Raw genomic sequence first — 14,442 nt, 5'->3', positions numbered from 1 at the left:
GTGCACTGAGAGATGTTCTTCTGCATACCATTGTCATAACGCATGGTTATTTGAGTCACTGTTGCCTTCCTGTCAGCTTGAACCAGTCCAGCTATTCTCCTCTGACCTTTTTGCCCACAGAACTGCCGCTTACTGTATGATTTTTGCTTTTCGCACCATTCTCTATAAATTCTAAACAGTTGTACATGAAGATCAGCAGTTTCTAAGATACTCAAACCACCCCATCTGGCACCAACAATCATTCCACGGTCAGTCACTTAGATCACATTTCTTCCCCATTGTGATGCTTGGTCTGAGCATCAGCTGAACCTCTTGACCATGCCTGCATGCATTGAGTTGTTGCCACATGATTGGTTGATTATATATTTGCATTAACAAGCAAGTGTACGGGTGTACCTAATAAAGTAGCCACTAAGTGGATTTTTTTTTTGTGCAGTTTGTCTTCTTTTACACATTAGTTGTTTGTAAGTCTGTAGGTTGTGGAATCAATTCAGAGTTGATGGTCAGCCTGATGGCTGCAGGATAACAGTTCCTGATGTTGTCAGGTGAAATGTGAGGCTCCTGTACCTCCTATTCAATGGTAATGAGAAGAGAACATGTCCTGGATGTGGCACCTTAGAAATGCACTCAATGGTGGTGAGGGCTTTGCCTGTGGTGGGCTTGGCTGTATCTCCCTCTGTCTGATATAATAATGCCAAAGAATTTAAAGTTAAGCTGTAGGGAACAGCTTCATGCACCCTCTTGATATTCCATAGTGTCCTACTTAGCATCTGAAAGTGAAGTCACTCTTTTAACTCCAATTCTGGGTTCATTGCAATCAGTGTCTCCTTTTCCTATAATGCATATATGTCAAACTCAAGGCCCGCGGGCCAAATCCGGCCCGCGGTGGAATTATCTTTGGCCCGCGAGATAATATCTAATTACTATTAAAGCTGGCCCCAGTAATCGAAGTGCCTACGGCGTATGATATGGCTAATGCTGAGTTTATTCAGGTACCAGGTTTTCAGGGTTTTTAGTGTTTATTCGGCAGTCTTGCTCGGCAGTCTTCTTCATAAGAAACGGAATTTGTAAAGTGAAACACTTTGTAGTTATAGCAGAGACTGAGACACATGAGAGCAGGCTGAAAAAAACGGAGGCAACGAAAGCTGCGTTCGCACGCGTCCGACTGATCCGGCCCGCATGAAGCTGCATTTTGCTCAATCCGGCCCGTGACATAAAATGAGTTTGACACCCCTGCAAATGCCTCAGCCAGAAATCAAAGGCAAAAATCTACGAGCACAGAGACCATCACTGCACAAGGTCTTCTGGATGTGATATCAGTGAAGACTCTAACAGAAAGAGAGACCATTCGCAGTAGAGATCCATGTACCAATTGCCATCCAAACTGCTGGATGTACAGGTATATCATACCATGGGGTAGCACACTAAAAGAGCAGTGAGCATAACACTATTGCAGCACCAGTAACCTGGGTTCAATTCCGCTGCCATCTGTAAAGAGTTTGTACGTTCTCCCTGTGAATGCATTGGTTTCTTCCTATATTCCAAAGGTATAATTTAGTAAATTAATTAGACACATAGGTGGAATTGAATGGCACAGACTCTTTGAGTTCAAAAAGCCTGTATTTCTAAATAAATAAATAAATAAAAATCTGTTTTTGAGCACATTCAGATCCCTTACTTCTTCAATGGAAACAAAGCACAAAGAAAGGGGAAATGCCTTTGAGTCTGTTCTACAATTCAGTTGCATTGTGTCTGATCTGTTTCTTAATTCTATCTATTTGCCTGGTTCACTCATGCTTAACATCCATCAAAGATTTGTCAGATTCAGATGGGAAATGTTTAACCCCAACAGCTTCCTGAGAGAGAGTTCCAGATTTCCACAATTTCTTGCATGAAGAAATGCTTGCTGATATCATTACTTTGTGTCTGAGGACTAATTTGAATGTTATAGTTCTAGATTTGTAATACATTGTATTTACACAGTTTTTTCTTGCAATTTGGTTGTTGTCTGTCTTGTTGAGTGCAGTCTTTCATTGATTCTATTATGTTTCTTCTATTTACTGTGATTGCCCACAAAAAATGAATTTCAGGATGGTACATAGTGACATATACGTATTTGATAAGAAATTTATTTTGAACTTTAAAATTTTGAACTATGTTCTTTTGTCAACTTTCATATTCATCTTCAACAACCTTAAACAGACTCTTCCTCTGAAAGTAAATATTCTTTGTTGTGGTACTGTCTCGCTGTGTGTCCCTGGGAACAGAGAGTCTCCTATTAAGCAAGCTGCTGGGGATGAACTGGAACATGGATGCTTGCATCCATCTCCACACCCTCCACTGCTAAGAGGTGGAGACCATTTCTTCCTTACTGTAGCTGTCCTGCTGGGGGTAGAGGAAGGCTCCAACTGGGACGGCCACTCTCTCCATCAGCCAAGTGAGGTCTTGGTGTTTGGTGGTCAGATCTCGTGTTGAGGCATTCTGCCTGACGGGGAACAAACCTGCCAAATCCAGAGTGTCCCTCTCCTGCAGTGTACAAAGTACATTCTGTGCCGACCACTGCCTGATGGAGTTTTGGTCAAAGGCGTTTACTTGGAAGAGTTCTTCCACAAAGGACAGGTAATGCAGTGACGTCCAGCTGACAGAAGTATTGTGTGGTAGAGGGACTATACATAAGTTAGGCATTCATAAACTGGGGAGGACCTGTGATCACTTTAAACAGAGGTATCATGTCTTTTAATTGCTGGAGTGGAAGGAAAAATTAAGTTTAAGAAAAACATCTTTTCTTATGTCCAGTCTATTCCGCAATTTACTTTACGTGGCTCTCAGCACTTACCTGCTGTCCCGCTTGCTCATGTTTTTAACGCTGGAAAAAAACTCAGCGGGTTTGTATTTAAGTGCAGGGTGGACTCAGAGTACCAAAGCAGTTTTGAGAGCCTCATTGCCTCATTAGACAGCACCCAGGCCCGAGCTCCAGCCTTCCGCCCACCCACCTGCCTCCTTGGCCAGGTGCGTCTGTTCCCGTATCGGGGCCGTGGCGGTCACAGTCCGGAGAGCGCAACTGACCGACTGAGCGAGGTTTGCGACAGGATGCGTCCGCCCCTCTTGTAGGATCTATTGGCCGACAAAAGTTTGTTTCAGTAGATCGCAGCGAGGTAGCTGCTCTGCTATTTACGAAACCCTGAGCCGGAATTAGGTCGTCTGAGAATATTTTACCACCGGGTTCCCCATGAACATTCGGTGTGGTAAACAGGTTTAGAGGCGGCGCCCATCTGTCCGCGCTCCAGGCCAGTAGCAACGGCTCTTCTCGTGTGGCCGGTTACCCAAGGCCAACCAGTGATCCCTGACGCACGTGGGTATGACCTCACGTGCATTCAAGTTCAACAGTGAGCATGACAGGGACTGAGGAAAGGTGCAGCTGACTCATATCGTTTCCTTGCGGCCCGGTGGTTGGGGACCAGCGCGTGGTGGGAGAGCTACATGCATGCTCACTGGGCAGAAAGAACAGAACTAAAACCCTGCAACCCGGAAACAATCTCTCAATAGTATTTGTGTATTTATTTTTCTTTTTTTTTCGGGATCTACTGGGAAAGTCTCAAAGATCGACCGGTTGATCGCAATCGACGGGTTGGCGACCACTACTACATTTCTTTAAAATTGTGCCATGAGAAATTCCTTGTCCACGTGCGAAAGGGGATTTAGTGCTGAGTTGTTTATTTCTTCAGGTTCCAATATCTACTTGTGTGTTCAGGATCTTTTAAAAAGGCGGCAATTACAAAATAAAGTTACTGAAATAGGATTTCAGCCTTTTGTCTCAGAGGTGAAAGCAGCACTTCTATCAGTTCCAAAGCCCCTATATATGGTGCTGTTGGTTTCTGGTCAGTCTTCATAAGTGTTCAAATGACGAATGCAAACATGCTGGCTTGCCTTCTATAACACTTCACTGCAAAATGTTTACCCAAAAGCAACAATTAAGAGCCATAGCAGGACACATAAAATATGGAAATAAATAAGCAGTTGAGGTTTTGGGCCATGACCCTTCCTTAGGACTCAAATTCTGGATTTAGCCCGAAACGTCGACTGTTTGTTTATTTCCATAGATGCTTCCTGACCTGCTGAGTTCCTCTAGCAATTTTTTGTGTGTGTTGCTTTGGATTTACAGCATCTACAGACTTCTTCATGTTTATTATATAAGAGATGTATTTTTGTTGGTTTATTGTGTCTTGGCTCATGATAATATTTGCGGCTCTTTAGTAGTGGGACAAGTGTATATCTGCAGTCATCTGAACTCTTTAATTTATAGAGTGTGTGTGTGTGTGTGTGTGTGTGTATCATATGTAAGTATAAATGATAAAATCATATACAGCTTATAACTTACCCAATTTTCCCAAAATAATATGTGGAAACCAGCCACAGAACCAAGTGGAGACTAGAAAAGATGGAGTCATAGAGTACAGTATTGATACAGGCCCTTCAGCCCAACCTTGCTACTAGTCCGAAATTCCTGCATTCAGGCCATAACCCTCTAAGTGTGCCCCTCCATGTCCCTATCCAAGAGCTTCTTAAATGATACTATTGTACCTGCCTCAACCACTTTCTCTGGCAACTTATTCCAAGATGAATTACAGTTTATGGATGATGTTAAATGGAAATATTTATAAATTACCACCAGTTAAATGAATTGCAGGGTACTCCTGACTATTACCGAAATATGTTAAGCTCTGAGTCACCATATTCAGGGAATTGATGAGGAGTTGGTTTCAGAATGTAATAATAACAGGATCTAATGTGGGAACAAAAACTGGTGCCTTTCCAGAAATCTGATTAGTGGAAGTTTGGGTGAACCAATGAATAACGATAGCCTTTCCTGTCTAAAACAAATAGAGTACTTTGGGCAATATTTCTGCTTTATTTATTCATTCTAAAAACACACACATTTTGAATTTTTTGCATTCCTCCCACGAAGGATCAACTCCAACATTGCTAACAAACCTGCTCACAAGGGTGGAGCTGTTGTGGTACAGCAAACTGATCTCTCATGTGCAGAGGCTAGCTGCCAGTTCTCCGGTACCCCCATAAAATTCCCTCTGGACCACAATCCCACCACAAAACATCAGGTTTCCAAGCAACTGTTGACACCATTGACCTTACTTCCTCTGCAGATCTTCCTGAGATGTGGTTAGCTAGTTGCATTGCCAGTATTTATTGGTCTATCCATAATGGCCCTGAATAGAAGAAGCTGTTAGGAGCCTCCATCTTAATAGTCTCCCAAATATGTGCCTGCATTAATGTCCTTCAAGCAGGACTGTTTCAGTGGATCTAAGATTCAGCCTCTTCTTGTCCCAAAGATCTAATTTCTTTCCTCCCTGACTATATTCTTTCTTCATGCAATCCAGTTTACATCTGTGACACCTCAGACACAATCCATCAATTGAAGCTTTTAGTCTCCTTGCTCGGTTTTCACTCCTGGATACCCAATCTGTATCATCAACCCACACCAAAATAACCTCATGACTAACCGAGCAAAGACTCTTCCCACATTGAACAATCTTTTGTCCAACTTCATTCATTTCCCCCAAATGAAAGGGGTAGCAACAGAAACCCAGTTGGGTCCAAGCTATGCCTTTCTCTTGGCAGAATGCACAGAGTAGCATTTCTTTTAGAATCATAGAGCCAAGTGTCACAGAAGTAGGCTCTTCAGTCCAACTCATCATGCCAAGATGTCTATCCAAACCATTTTCAGTTGTCTGCATTTTAGTTCAATCAGGTTTCCCCGTTCACCTTTCTGTGTATATCAGTGACTTTGTTGCTACTGCTTCTTGTTCTCATACAGTGCTCAGCAGTTTGTCAACTTTGCTGGCAATTCCTTCTCTGCTCTCACCTGCACCTGATCCATTTTTGACTCCTTTCCCTCTTCTCAATTTCTCCATTTCACTTAAGGGACTATATTGGGAGGCTCTCTTAATTTTATCCACTTCTGTTTGACCTGAGTGAGTGTAGTAGGCCTCTGTTAGTCTTGATAGACCATGGATTTGCGCCTTGGAAAGTTTCCAGGACGCATGCCTGGGCAAGGTTTTTTTTAATGGAAGACTGGCAGTTGCCCAAGCTGCAAGTCTCCCCTCTCCATGCCACCAATGTTTTCCAAGGGAAGGGCATTAGAGTGACTGTATCTTTAAGTGTTATGTGGGCCACATGGTATTATTTCTGGTTTATTAGTTCAGCTGTTTTTGTTAGCTGAGGATTGCTCGCCAAATTTGGATAACATGCTCATCTGTTGTGTTTAAACCAATACTGGCCATTTCTCCCTGCCTTTATTTGGGTTCAGATTTTATTTTTTTCTCTCTGTTTTTGTATAGTCTGCCCACTGGACAGTTATGTTAACACATGTCCTTAAACCACAGTTAAGGAAGAGGTGTGCAGCATGGGATAGAATCAGATGCTGAAAAAGGTCCAACAGAGTAACTGAGCAGATCCTTTGGCGATGCTACCCTAGCAGATAAGATAGGCAGAGGGATGACACGGAGAGACTGAGATAATGTGGAGATTACAGATTTACTCTGAAAAAAAAAACACTGGTAATGATAAGCAATATACACTGCCAACCTAGCATTGTGCAGTTGGCGGGTTTTTGATTTTTTTTTTGTCATTTGGACCCATTTCATGTTTGTGTGCAGCTAATTGTGGATTTGAAGAATCGGACAATCTGACCATAGTACAGGTTTCCCCCGCCATCCGAAGGTGGAGCGTTCCTATGAAACGGTTCGTAAGCCGGAATGTCGTAAAGTGAAGAAGCAATTACCTTTTATTTATATGGGAAAAATTTGTGAGCGTTCCCAGACCCAAAAAATAACCTACCAAATCTTGCCAAATAACACATAAAACCTAAAATAACAGTAACATATAGTAAAAGCAGGAATGATACGATAAATACACAGCTTATATAAAGTAGAAATACATTTCTGCAATCATTGCAGCACTGTCCACTGTAGCGAAAATCTCACGCAAACAAAGCGCTCTTGGCAGAAACACGCGGCGCAAGCGTTCTCACGGAAGCACTCTCTCCAGTAACCTTTAAGCTATGAAGCTGCCAAATCATAGCAAATAACACATAAAAATACACAGCCTATATAAAGTAGAAATAATGTATGTACAGTGTAGTATCACTTACTGGAATCAGGAAGATAACGAGCACACTGATGATGGTGTGTTAGGCTGAGTTGTCGAAGGTTGGGGTGGTGGGACACTGGGGTGTCATCTCATCGTCGTCCATCAGGGCAGGCAGGTCATTTTCTTCTATGTCTGCCTGCCTCGATGTCGAAGGTCGGGGTTCGTCGTCTGCTGTGGCTGATGTGCAATGCTTGAAAAACGATGGTATGCTTGACTGCTTAGCCTCGCGCATTTTTCTATCATACAGTTTTCTGTCAGCACTCAAACCATCTCACAAATATGCCCTAAACCTACATACCCTTTCAAAATTAAAGTCGTACTTTTCTGCAATCATTGCAGCGTTGTCAATCGCAGCAAAAATCTCACGCAGTTGCTTCCCGTTCAGTTCCTGGACGACTTCACTTTTGGGCCATTCGCTACTGCGTTCAGCTTCAATTGTTATCCTTTCCTCTTACAATCGCATCAGTTCTTCATCTATCAGTTCTTGGTCATGGGATGCCAAAACCTGTTCAACGTCATCTTCGTCAACTTCCACAAACCAAACTCACTTTGTCCTTACTTCATTCACCATGATTGAAACGCTTAATTATGTCTTAATTTTGATGCTAAGAGTACCACACTTACGAGCTCTTTTAGGCTCTTCTGATACCTTAGAACTCATCTTGCTAATGGATGCACAAAACAAATTGAGATAAAGCACAGATGCTCACAGGCACATGTTTAAGCTATGGCAGCTAGAATGCAGTTCCAGGGGAGGAGTTTGGCTGCTCGGCACATGCGCGCTGCCTTTTTTCGTAACAGTGAAAACAACTTCTGTTAGTGAAAACAGGTAACTAATGTAGCTTTTTCATAACAGTGAGGTGTCGTAAAGCAAACATTCGAAAAACGGGGGACACCTGTATATTAATTTCAAATTGTTTACAGGGGCAAGTCCGCCCCAAAATTTCTTCATGCTCTATTAGAGTAAAAACTGCCGGTGACACTAAGATGGCTGAGCAACCGTTTTGACATTGTCAGTACCACAGACAATAGGCATGGGGTGGGGAGAGTGCTTGGGAGATTGTCACACCATGATGTGCAACTTGAACAGAACAAGCAAATGTGTTTCTGCAGCCTGAAGTTAGACCATTAGACATTGGAGCAGTAATAGGCTGTTCAGCTGATTGAGTCTGCTCCACCAATGCGTCATGGCTGATTTCTTATCAGTCTCAAAACTATTCTCCTGCCTTCTCCCTGTAACTATTGATACTCTGATTAATCAAGAACCTATCATCATCCTTGAATATACCCAAATGACTTGGCTTGCACAGCCGTCTATGGCAATGAATTCCACAGAGTAACCACCGTCTAGCTAATGAATTTTTTTCCTTATCTCTGTTCTAAATTGACGTTCCTCTAGTCTGACGCTATGGGCTCTGGTCCTAGACTCACTCACTATAGGAGACATACTTTTAGCATCCACTCTTTCTGGGCCTTACAATATTAGACAGGTTTCAATGAGATCCCCACTCATTTTTCTAAAGTCCAGAGAGTACAGGCCCAGAGCTATCAAACACTCCTCATTTGTTAACCTTTTCATTTTCATGAAACTCCTCTGTGCCTTTCCCAATACCAGCACATCCTTTGATAGATAAGGGCCCAGAACTGCTCACGATATTCCATGTGCAGTCTGACCAGTGCCTTATAAAGCCACAGCATTACATCTTTGCTTTTGTATTCTCGTCCTCTCAAAATTACTGCTAACTTTACATTTGCCTTGCTTACCACCAACTCAACCTGCAAGTTAACCATTAGGAAATCCTGCATGAGGACACCCACATCCCCATGCACCTCTGATTTTTGAATTGTTTCCCCACTTAGAAAATAGTTCATGCCTTTATTTCTTCTACCAAAATGCATGACCACACAGATACCTACACTATATTCCATCTTCCACTTCTTTGCCCATTCTCCCAATATGTCTAAGTCCTTCTGCAGACATTCTGCTTCCTCAACAGAACCTGCCCCTCCACCTGGCCTTCATATCATTTGCAATGTTGGCCATAAAGTTCATGAATTCCTTCATCCAAATCATTGATACATAATGTGAAGAAGTCCCAACACTGATCCCTGCAGAACACCACTAGCCACTGGCAGCCAATCAGAAAAGGCTCCTTTTATTCTCACTGCTTGCCTCCTGCCAATCAGCCAATTCTCTTTACATGCATCTTTCCTGTAATCCCATGGGGTCTTAACTTGTTAAGCAGCCTCATGTGTGGCACCTTGTCAAAGGCCTTCTGAAAATCCAAATAAACAACATCCACTGACTCTGTCTATCCTGCCTGTTATTTCCTGAAAGAATCCCAATAGATTTGTCAGGTAAGATTTCCCCTTAAGGAAACCAAGCTGACTTTGGCCTATTTTGCCATATGTTTCCAAGTACTCCAAAACTTCATCCTTAATGATAGACTCCAATGCTTTCCAACTACTGAAGTCAAACTAACAGGCACATAATATCCTTCCTTCTGCCTCCCTCCCTTCTTAAAGAGTGGAGTGACATTTGCAATTTTCCAGTCCTCCAGAACCTCCTAGAGTGTAGTCCATCTGGTCCAGGTGACTTATCTAACTTCAGACTTTTAAGCTTCCCAAGCATCTTCTCCTCATTTCTGTCATCTGACGCTCTCAGATTTCTGGCATTCTGCTACTGTCTTCTACAGTGAAGACTGAGACAAAATACTTATAAATTTCATCCACCATTTCATTGTCCCCCATTAGTACCACTCCAGCATCATTTTCCAATGATCCAATTTCCACTATAATTGCTCTTTTTACTCTTAATATATCTGAGAAAACCTTTTGTATCCTCTTTTATATTATTGACTAGCTTACATTCATATTTCATATCTTCTCTCTTTATGGCATTTTAGTTGCCTTCTCTTAGCTTTTAAAAATATCCCAATCCTCTACTTTCCCACAAATCTTTGCTATATTATATGCCCACTCTGTTGCTCTTATGCTGTCTTTGACTTCCCTTGTCAGCCACTTTTGCCTCATCCTCCCTTTACAATACTTCTTCATCTTTGGGATGTATCCTCCTGCACCTTCTGAATTTCCTGTAGAGATTCCAGACATTGCTATTCTGCCATCACCCCTGCTAGTGTCCTCTTCCAAACAATTTGGACCTGCTCCCCTCTCGTGCCTGTGTAATTCCCTTTACATCCCTGTAGTACTAATGCATATGGACTTTTAGCTTCTCCTTTTCAAACTGCAGGGTGAATTCAATCATATTTACCTCAACAATCTCTAAACAAATCTGGATCATTACATAACACCCAATCCAACACTGACATTCCCCTAGTGGGCTCAACAACAGGCTACTATAAAAAGCCATTTTCTAGGCATTCTACACATTACCTCTCTTGGGATCCTGATTTTCCCAATATACTTGTATATTGAAATTCCCCCGTCAGTATAGTAACATTGACCTTTTTACATGCCCTATCTACCCTTGTAATTTATTGCCACATCCTGACTACTGTTCAGGGCCTGTATATAACTCCCATCAGGATCTTTTTACCCTTGCAGTTCTTAGCTCTACCCACAAAGATTTTATATCCTCTGATCCTATGTCACCCTTCTCTAAGGATTTGATTTCACCCTTTTAACCAACAGAGCCACCCCATCCCCTCTGCCTACCTGCTTGTCCTTTTGACACAAGGTGTATCCTTGGATGTTAACCTCCCAATTGTAAGCTTCTTTCAGCCACGACTCAGACATGCCCACTACATTATACCTGTCAATCTCGAACCAGGCAACAAGATCATCTACCTTACTCTGTATACTGTTAGCATTCAAATATAACACCTTCAGTCCTGTATCCATCACCCTTTTCGAGTTTGTCCCCGCGTTACACTTTAACTCATCCCACTGATTGCAATTTTGCCCAATCATTTGCCCGGTCCTTCCTGACAGCCTCACTACACACTACCTCTGCTTGTAAACCAACATCCTTATCCTTAGTTTCCCATCCCCCTGCAAAATTAGTTTAAACCCTCCCCAACAGCTCCAGCAAACCTGCCTGCACAGATATTGGTCCCCCTTGGGTTTGTGTAATCCCTCTTCTCTGTATACATCACAAGAGAACCCAATGATCCAGTACATCTGAAACCCTGCCTTCTGTGCCAACTCCTCAGCCAAACTTTCATCTGCTGAATCATCTTCTTACCCTCACTGGCTTGTGGCGCAGGCAGCAATCCAGAGATTATTTCCCCGGAGGTCCTGTTTTTCAACTTTCTACTGAACTCCCTAGGTTCTCTCTTCAGGACCTCCCCCTTTTCCCTACCTATGGCAGTTAAAGGAGTCCAAGCCAATGCAGTCCTTGAGTTGATAGTTAATGTTGTTCTGCTTATTCATAAGGCCATCCTGCACTCAATTGTAGAATACTGCTACAGATTTTGAATCATTGTTTATGTAGAGAAATATCAGTAAATAGTTGGGCCTTTTTATCAATTTGACCTTTATCGTCTTGGACTATCACAGATTAATTTGAATTATCATTCTGAATTTACCATTGGATGGAAATTACTTTTTGAAATAGATGTGCATCCCAGCACAATCTTTCCAAGTGGCTATCAGGGGCAATCTAAGAGTTTTTAGGGCAGGTTTTGCTGAGCCTTTTTTTTAAGAATCAAGGCTACCTCAAAACCACAATAATTTCCTTTCAGTTTACAGCTGAATTTTCTTATTTATATGAAGAACTGAAAGGTACCTCTGTAAAAGTGTATTTTGCATTGAACATTTGAAAATAGTTAGCTCTTATGTAAGGTTTGACTCCAGTAATGTGTGCTTTACACATTCACACCTTTGCTTGGCAAACTTTTGGTTCATCCCAGCCACAGAACCCAAAGTCTGAGGTGAAGGATGAATGTAGTGTATTTCAAACAAAAAAGAATAAATACTTCATAGATGCTTACCTTGGCTCAGAAGCAGTTTTCTCACCTTCTGGTCAGAAGGTTAATGGCTTGTCATCCACCAGGACTCGGGTACAGCAGATCTTTTATCAGGATGGGAGATTGTGAATTGTATAGGGAACTCTCTTCGGTGTTCAATGGTGTAAAAATTATTTTAAAACACATGCAAGCTGGTAATATTAGGTGCAAAATGACCTAACAAAATATACTTAAAGATAACTTCCAATGAAAGTTGAGCCATGAAATATCAAATCTGAAGCACAAAGTGGGCTGTTAGCAATATTGTCCTGTTTTGTGAGCACAGCATGGGAGATTAAACAGAGGAAGGTTACCTTGTCATAACTTTCAGATTAGAGCATGATGGCAATGCAAGGTTATTGAATATGGAGTGGAGCACAAAAAAAAGATGGCACACTCCTGCTCTGCATTCAAAGCAATTGCTATGACCCAGTTTATTCACCTTTTCCTCCCTCACCCACATGCTAGGTGGGCTTGCATACCACCAGAACAAAGCAATGCTGTGGAGAATTCATATATTTATTATGGCAGCACAGTAGTGTAGTGGTTAGTGCAATTGCTTAGGGACTCAGGTTCATTTCCTCCTGTTGTCTGTGAGGACTTCGTACATTCTCTCCATGACCGTGTGCATTTCCTGTGGGTGATCCAGTTTCCTCCCATATTCCAAAGATGCGTCGGTTAGTATGTTAATTCATCACTTGGCCGTATGTGGCCGCACGGATTTGTTGGGCTGGAAGGGCCTGTCACGGTGTTGTATTTCAAATAAAAATAAAATTTAGAGTTGTACAGTGAATATGTCTTATTGATTAATTACAAGCTCATTTGATTAAATACCTTTAGTGTTTACTCCTAAAACAATAAATGGAGCTGTTCAAATTTCTTTTCTGGAGTTTTGGAAAGCAAAAGGCAGGAATGAGTTCCAGACTTCTCAGAGAGTCTGCTGGGTTGCCGCTGAAGCAGTCCTGCCCAGTCATGGCTGTGTTAACAATTTTATCAGCAGATCAAATAGAATGTACCTCCACCTCCAAAGGACTGGAGCCATTAGGGGAAAGTACTCTCATTGAATGCGCTGCAAATGTTTAAGGAATGATGAATGTTTCAGCTTTAACTGATAAAAGATAACACCAAGTGCCATTTTGAAAATCAGTTTTATTTTCACTGATAAAACTCTCTGGCGGCAATAAATGTCAACCAAATCAAACACTCAGAATTTACATTGTATTTTATTTCGCTTTGAGAATGCCAGACATGGCTTTCAAAGTGCTTCTATAAACTTACTGACCAACCCTTTTGTTTATGGTGTGACTGTGGTTAAAAAAAAGGCAGAAGATTAAAACCACGGATGGAACTAGGGTGACGAACAAAAGTTTTCATGACTATACATTATCAGATAAATAATTAAGGTAAAGCATCAACTAATTAGTAATCATTATTATCACCGCATTTGATTTAGTTTATAGGAACAGAAAATTGATTATTCTCGTGCCTTTTTGTCTTAACAGTCAAAAACGCATGATTTTACTTAAAAGTAATGAAATTGGAAAAAAAATACACCTGAAGTGAACAAAAAATAAAAACTTAAAAGTTCAAGCACCGTGAATGTTAAAGTGGGAGTAATGTGCCTCTATTTACCTTATTGTGAAGTCTTCTTGGAGGGAGGGGGGGGAAGGGTGTCCCTTGGGATTCCAGGGAGCTGTGTTAAATAACTAACAGCTAACTGTCGGCGAAAAAAAACGTTCACTCTCCTCTTGTTCAGCACCTCCCCTTCCCTCATTTATAGCAGTCTTTTCTTTCACACGCTCTCAGGTTACTGGTGCTTAAAGTCTTAAAAAACTAAAGTTTTTATGTCCTTGTCCCAGCCTCCTGGTTTTAAGAGCCACCCAGCGCCAGTGATTGGATTGGATAAGCTGTCTTGTGCTGAGTGTTTGAGGACGTGTTTCAACAGATGGTTGGGGTTAGTTTGTGTCATCACATGTGAGTGGGGGTTAGAGAAGGAAGGCTGTACAGTAGGAACTGTGTGGTCCCTGTGAGAGTGCACTGCGTGTGTAAAGCAGATCCCTTCAAGAAGATCACTTCAGCAAGGCATAAAGGATACAATCTCTCAGGTACAGGAAAAGGCATTTTATTTTTTCAGGGAGAGTTTTTTGAGTGTTTGGAATGTAAAACTGTTAAATATAAAACTGTTGTCTTTTCTGTCATTTACTACTGTTTGACTAATATAACCAAGTTTTTTTTCTATATGTTTGAGCATCAAGGGTAATTCAATTTCTTTGTCCTTTTAAGTTTTAGAAGGACAAAAGGTGTTTCT

General features: G+C 41.7%; 1 protein-coding gene across 10 annotated transcripts in view; it reads left to right on the top strand.

Annotated features, from left to right (window-relative positions):
* The window catches only part of sulf1 (sulfatase 1), a 316,869-nt gene that overhangs the window by 60,533 nt on the left and 241,894 nt on the right, over positions 1 to 14,442 (top strand). For 4 of the 10 annotated variants that reach the window (XM_073040922.1, XM_073040913.1, XM_073040905.1 and 1 more), the window contains exon 1: positions 14,101 to 14,239. The exons of 3 other annotated variants lie outside the window; for them this stretch is intronic. The gene's annotated coding sequence lies outside the window, so the exon portion shown is untranslated. Of the gene's footprint in view, positions 1 to 14,100; positions 14,240 to 14,442 lie in introns of those variants that run through there. 3 more of the 10 variants (XM_073040838.1, XM_073040846.1, XM_073040887.1) reach the window with 2 other exon arrangements.

Source organism: Hemitrygon akajei, chromosome 1 (assembly GCF_048418815.1).
Source record: "Hemitrygon akajei chromosome 1, sHemAka1.3, whole genome shotgun sequence".
In the NCBI taxonomy this organism is placed as follows: Eukaryota; Metazoa; Chordata; class Chondrichthyes; order Myliobatiformes; family Dasyatidae; genus Hemitrygon; species Hemitrygon akajei.
The sequence above is the reverse complement of the archived record's forward strand: the minus strand, read 5'-3'. Positions and strand labels throughout refer to the sequence as shown.